Below are 6,282 nucleotides of genomic sequence, written 5' to 3' on the forward strand. Positions count from 1 at the left end.
CACTGTATAATCATAAGGGATTTGATTTAGGTGATACCTGAATGGTCTAGTGGTTTTCCCTACTTTCTTCAATTTAAGTCTGAATTTGGTAATAAGGAGTTCATGATCTGAGCCACAGTCAGCTCCTGGTCTTGTTTTTGTTGACTGTATAGAGCTTCTCCATCTTTGGCTGCAAAGAACATAATCAATTGCTTAAATGAAAAAAAAAAAAAAAGATTTATTCAAATATATTGTGCAGTTCACAGAATCTCCAAAAAAGCCAGAAAGTTGGAGGCAACAAAGACCATTGTAGGACTGCTCATCAGAGATTCCCACTGCCGCTAGCTTGAGTCCCAGGCTCTACGCCTAGCTCCTACTGCAGAGGCTGGGCATTGGACGCTACTGATTGACCCTTTGCCATCACTGCTTCTGGGAGTTAGCATGATCTTCCCTGAAGGTGGTCAACAAACAGAGGTCACTAGATGTGGAACTCTGCTGTCACCACATTTAACCCTGAGGAGCCTGGTGGGCTGCCGTCTATGGGGTCGCACAGAGTCGGACACAACTTAGCAGCAGCAGAACTCACCAGCTTATAATGCAGATGGGAAAATAAATTACAAAGCTGCACTTGACTGGTACAATGGTAAGAAACCTCATCGGAGAATCATAAATCAGCTTTAAGAGTCCAAGAAGACTTCCCCAGAGATGAGTTTAATCTGAATTATGGAAAAACTTTCCAGGCAGATATGAACACAAAAGCCCTGTGACTTGAGGAACCAAACTCAACACCAAAGGGATGGAGAGCAGTTCAGCATGACTGGAGCCCAGGGTGCAGCTGAGGAGCTGGAGACAAAGAAAAGGTCACGTCAGGGAGGGCCTGTGTCAAAGAGTTGGCACCAATGAAAGACTTTGGAAAGTTCATGCTGGAGGCATTGCGGAAGATATATTGGAGGGAGTGAGATGAGATAGGGAAGAGAGTTAAGAGATCATTGGAATAATCCAAATGAAAAATGATGAATGGAGAAACCAAAGCAGGGCCCCTATAAAGAGAATGGAACTAATTCTAGATATGTTAAGGAGCAAAACAGATGATATATGGGGACAGAAGACATATGGCACTAGGGAGAGGGATAGGAGTCTAGGGTAATCCCCAGGTTTTCTCTTGGATAATGAGGTGATCGGTGTTGACAATGATTGCAGAAATAAAGGGAAGAGAGGAATAGAAGTAGGTTTAGTCAGGAATATCTGGAAGCTGTGCTGTCTATGGGAGTCTGGCAAAGATAAATAGTAGGAAAATATAAAGTAGGAAATAAAAAATTCAAAATCAATCAGAGGTTTGAAAGTAGTCAGAAACCCTACTGAGAGAAATCACACACCTGAATTTATCCTGATGGTCTAAAACCTGCAATTTCACTTAAGTGGATTTCTTTCCATCTTCTCCAGTGCTTCCTCTTTGTGTGCCAAGTAATCTTATATTCTAGCCACAAAGGTCACTTGAAAATCTCTCTCCCTGATTACTATGGTCTGAAAATTTGTGCTCCACTGTGAAAATTAATAAAGGGAAACCTCACTAAAATGCAGTTGGGTGATCAGAAAGGGAAGCTCTCATGCATATGCCCTCTATATATCAATCAGTGGTACAGATCCCAACAGGAAGAAACTACTTTGCATTTTCAGGAGGAAGTGACACTACTTTACTACCACCAGCAAAAGGAAAAAAGATTTTCTTCTTGTCTGGTAACAGCTCAGCCAATGAGAGAGTGTCACAAATTGGCCAGTGAAAAGCCAGTATACATCAAGCTCAGAGTTTTCTCCAATGGCCTTTTCATTTATAACAGGCCCCTCCCAACTTCCCGATATCCTCTATAAAAGACTTTCCTGTCCTTTGTTTGCAGTGTGGACTTGGATGTGGTTCAGGACAATGGCATGTCTTGAATTGTAATTCTTTGCTGCTCCAGAATAAACCTGTTTTATTGGGAAAATAACTGGCTGTTTTATTGTTTTACATTGACCCTCCATACTTATATGTTGAAATTCTAATACCCAGTGTGATGGTATCAGTTCAGTACAGTCACTCAGTCCTTTCTGACTCTTTGCGACTGCATGAACCACAGCACACCAGGCTTCCCTGTCCATCACCAACTGCCAGAGTCTACCCAAATTCATGTCCATTGAGTCCATTGGATGGTGGTGATGCCATCCAACCATCTCATCCTCTGTTGTCCCCTTCTCCTGCCCTCAATTTTTCCCAGCATCAGGGTCTTTTCAAATGAGTCAGTTCCTCACATCAGGTGGCCAAAGTATTGGAGTTTCAGCCTCAGCATCAGTCCTTCCAATGAACACTCAGGACTGATCTCCTTTAGGATGGACTAGTTGGATCTCCTTGCAATCCAAGGGACTCTCACGAGTCTTCTCCAACACTACAGTTCAAAAGCATCAATTCTTTGGTGCTCAGCTTTCTTTTTAGTTCAACTCTCACATCCATACATGACCACTGGAAAAACCATAGCTTTGACTAGATGAACCTTTGTTGGCAAAGTAATGTCTCTTCTTTTGAATATGCTATCTAGGTTGTTCATAACTTTCCTTCCAAGGAGTAAGCATCTTTTAATTTCATGGCTGCAATCACCATCTGCAGTGATTTTGGAGCTCAGAAAAATAAAGTCAGCCACTGTTTCTACAGTTTGCCCATCTATTTTCCATGAAGTGATGGGACCAGATGCCATGATCTTCGTTTTCTGAATGTTCAGCTTTAAGCCAACTTTTTCACTCTCTTCTTTCACTTTTATCAAGAGGCTCTTCAGTTCTTCTTCACTTTTTACCATAAGGGTGGTGTCATCTGCATATCTGAGGTTATTGATATTTCTCCCGGCAATCTTGATTCTAGCTTGTGCTTCTTCCAGCCCAGCGTTTCTCATGATGTACTCTGCATATAAGTTAAATAATGGTATCAGGAAGTGGGATCTTTCAGAGGTGTCTAGGTCATAAGGTTGGAACCCTCTCGAATGAGATTAGTATCCTTATAAAAAAGACCCCAGAGGTCCCACACCTCTTCCACCATGTGAGGACACGGTGGAAAGCCAGCAGTCCACAACCCTGAAAAGGGCTTTCTCCAGAACCCCACCATTCTGGCACCCTGATCTTGAACTTCCAGCCTACACAACTATGAGAAATAAACTTTTGTTGTTTGTAAGTCACCTAGTCTATGGTATTTTGGTACAGAAGCCCAAAGGTCTGATGGTAGACCTTCCCAAGCAAAGAGTCATTACCTTCAACATATTAAGATTATGGAAGCAGACCTTGTTCACAGATCTGATGCAGCCATTTCTTGTCCTTCACTTCATTTCCAGCTTGAAAGCTATCAAACCATTAATTTTTTTTAAGGCAGAGGCTAGAACCTAGCACTTGAAAGAGAAAGTGTTAGTCGCTCTGCTGCTGCTGCTAAGTCGCTTCAGTCGCGTCCAACTCTGTGTGACCCCATAAATGGCAGCGCACCAGGCTCCCCCGTCCCTGGGATTCTCCAGGCAAGAACAACTGGAGTGGGTTGCCATTTCCTTCTCCAATGCATGAAAGTGAAAAGTGAAAGTGAAGTCCCTCAGTCATGTCCGACTCTTAGCGACCCCATGGACTGCAGCCCACCAGGCTGCTCCGTCCATGGGATTTTCCAGGCGAGAGTCCTGGAGTGGGGTGCCATTGCCTAGTCGCTCAGTCGTGTCTAATTCTTTGCAACCCCATTAACTGTAGCCCTCCAGGTTCCTCTGTCCATGGGATTCTCCAGGCAAGAGTACTGAAGTGGGTTGCCGTTCTCTTCTCAAGGTGATCTTACTGACCCAGGGATCAAACCCAGGTCTTTTGCATTGCGGGCAGATTCTTTACCATCGAGCCATCAGGGAAGCCCCACCTAGCACTTATTCCCCCTTAATTTGAGTCTCTTTTAGAAACTAACCTTCCAGCCTTTGCATTGGGTCAAAATTGATCATTATGGCTGGAATTGTTTCACTACATGGCATTTATCTTTATCATGATAACACTGCTGAAGCCATTTAATGAGACACTGGGAAAGACTAAAAACAGAAACTTCCCATGATTATTAGCATTTCATTCATTTTTTTTTTAATTTCACACAAGTCAAAGGATTGCATAATATTCTAGTTTCCAAGCATTCTGAGTTAATACGTTACCTTAAACCCAATACATTTTGCATTCTTACTTCATTAATACCATCATGTACCATGATGTCCATGTCCAGTGAAGAGACCATAAGGGGTTTTTAGAAGGGTATCTGACTGATCTTACTTATAACTGTACTGGGAAGTTCTCTCTAAAAAATGACGTAGTTGCAGCTGCCCAGAAGTTCCCATTCCAAGGCATTTAATCATTCAGACAAGAATCAGCACAAAAATAGAATATTCTATATTTTCAGAATTAGCTTTGATAGTTTTCACCATAATTGGTTTCCCTAGTCCCTCTTCCTATCTTTTCTTCCTTGGACTACAACTGTATTTTGACCCTAGTACCCTACAGAGGTGCTCATAAAATTCACCAATAACTTCCATGTTATTAAATCCCATGATCAGTATTCTGTCTTCATCTTCCTCCACACCAGTTGAACCGATGCTTCTGTCTTTTTTAGATACACTGGAATGTAGCACTCTCCTGCTGCATTTGGCTGTTTCTTCCTGGTCTCTTCTACCAGTTCTTAGTTACTTGATCTCCAACATCTTAGACCCTGTTCTGCTTCTCTTTATGCATTCACTTTTTAGAGGATCTCGTCTAGTTCCATGGCTTTAAAAGCTATTTCTATGCTGACATTTTCCAAATTTAGTTCCAGCTCTTACTCCATTCTGAACTGTGAATTCAGAATACTCTTCTCAAACATGGTATGTCTGAAAATAATTTTCTAATTTTTCCCTGAAATCTTTTACTTCTGGGATCCTCTCCATTTTAGTTAGTAAGAACTCTCTATCCTTCCAATTGTTTAAGTCAAAACTTTATTGTCATCCTTGAGTTTTCTCTTTCCCTTTTTACTATAGTCAATCCATCAATAAATCCTGTTGGCTCTACCATCAAGTTATATCTAGAATGTGACCACTTTTCATACTTCCACTTCTTCTCCCTTGGGCCAAGCCATAATAATATCTTACCTAGTTTACTATGTCTTAACTGGCTTCCTGGCTTCAGCTCCTGCCCAATCCACAGGCAAAGTGTATATAGATAAAACTAGCCATTTGCTAGCAGGAAAGATCTGGAAGCCATGGGCTTCCAACCAATAGTATCTGTCACAATAAATACAGGCTTTCCTGATTAGATGAAAGTGTCCTGTAAAGGACGCTCTTTTTAAACATTCTAAGCTAACTATGGGGTCGCAAAGAGTCGGACACGATTGAGCGACTGAACTGAAGCTAACTAGTTAGAAGAAAAGATGGAAGTGGGTCATCTAAGAGTTATATGATATTATCAATCAGGCCTGGCTTCATGAGCAAGCATCCTGTGCATTTGCACAAGGCCCTGGACTCAGAAGGGTTCCAGACTATATCTCCCATTAACACCCTGAAATTCTTAATAATTTTTGAACAAGGAGACCTGGATTTTTATATTGTGCTAAGCCCTGCATGATCAGCCCTGATTATGTAGCTGATCAGGTGATCAATGCCATACCGTTGTATATGACAGCAGGAATTGAGAGGAAAAAGTAAATCTTGGAATCACTACAGCAGAACAAGTATCTAATGATTGACTATGAAGACAAGGTGAAAATAAAACTTAAAATCTTATTTTCTGGGAAGATAGCAGTGATTTCCATGAAGAACATAGTAGAAAAGAAGATTTGTTTGAGGAAAAAAGAGATCTCTATCAGCCAGAGGAAATGGAGTTTGAGGATTTAACCCCTAAGGAAAGCTGAGACAAAGAGGACAAAATCTGAATTTGCAGAGCTGGGGCTGTATTTGTTATGGTTTAGTTGCCAAGTCGTGTCTTTTGCAATCTCATGGACTATAGCCCACCAGGTTTCTCCGTCCACGGGATTTCCCAGGCAAGAATACCTTGCCATTTCCTTCTCCAAGGGATCGTCCTAACTCAGGGACTGAACCCATGTCTCCTGCGTTGGTAGGTGAATTTTTTACCACTGAGCCCCCTGGGAAACCTGAGGCTGCATTTAGCGTATAAGAAATTAGGTGAGATTACCAGGAATACATATACGGAAAAGGTATAAGGAGAAACTTGGGGCATCTATAACAGGGCTGGAACCAGGTAACATTGCTATATTTTGTCTTTTCTTTAAAAGACTTATTCCCATACCACCGA

This window comes from Bison bison, unplaced genomic scaffold (genome assembly GCF_000754665.1).
Source record: "Bison bison bison isolate TAMUID 2011002044 unplaced genomic scaffold, Bison_UMD1.0 scf7180017864389, whole genome shotgun sequence".
Lineage (NCBI taxonomy): Eukaryota > Metazoa > Chordata > Mammalia > Artiodactyla > Bovidae > Bison > Bison bison.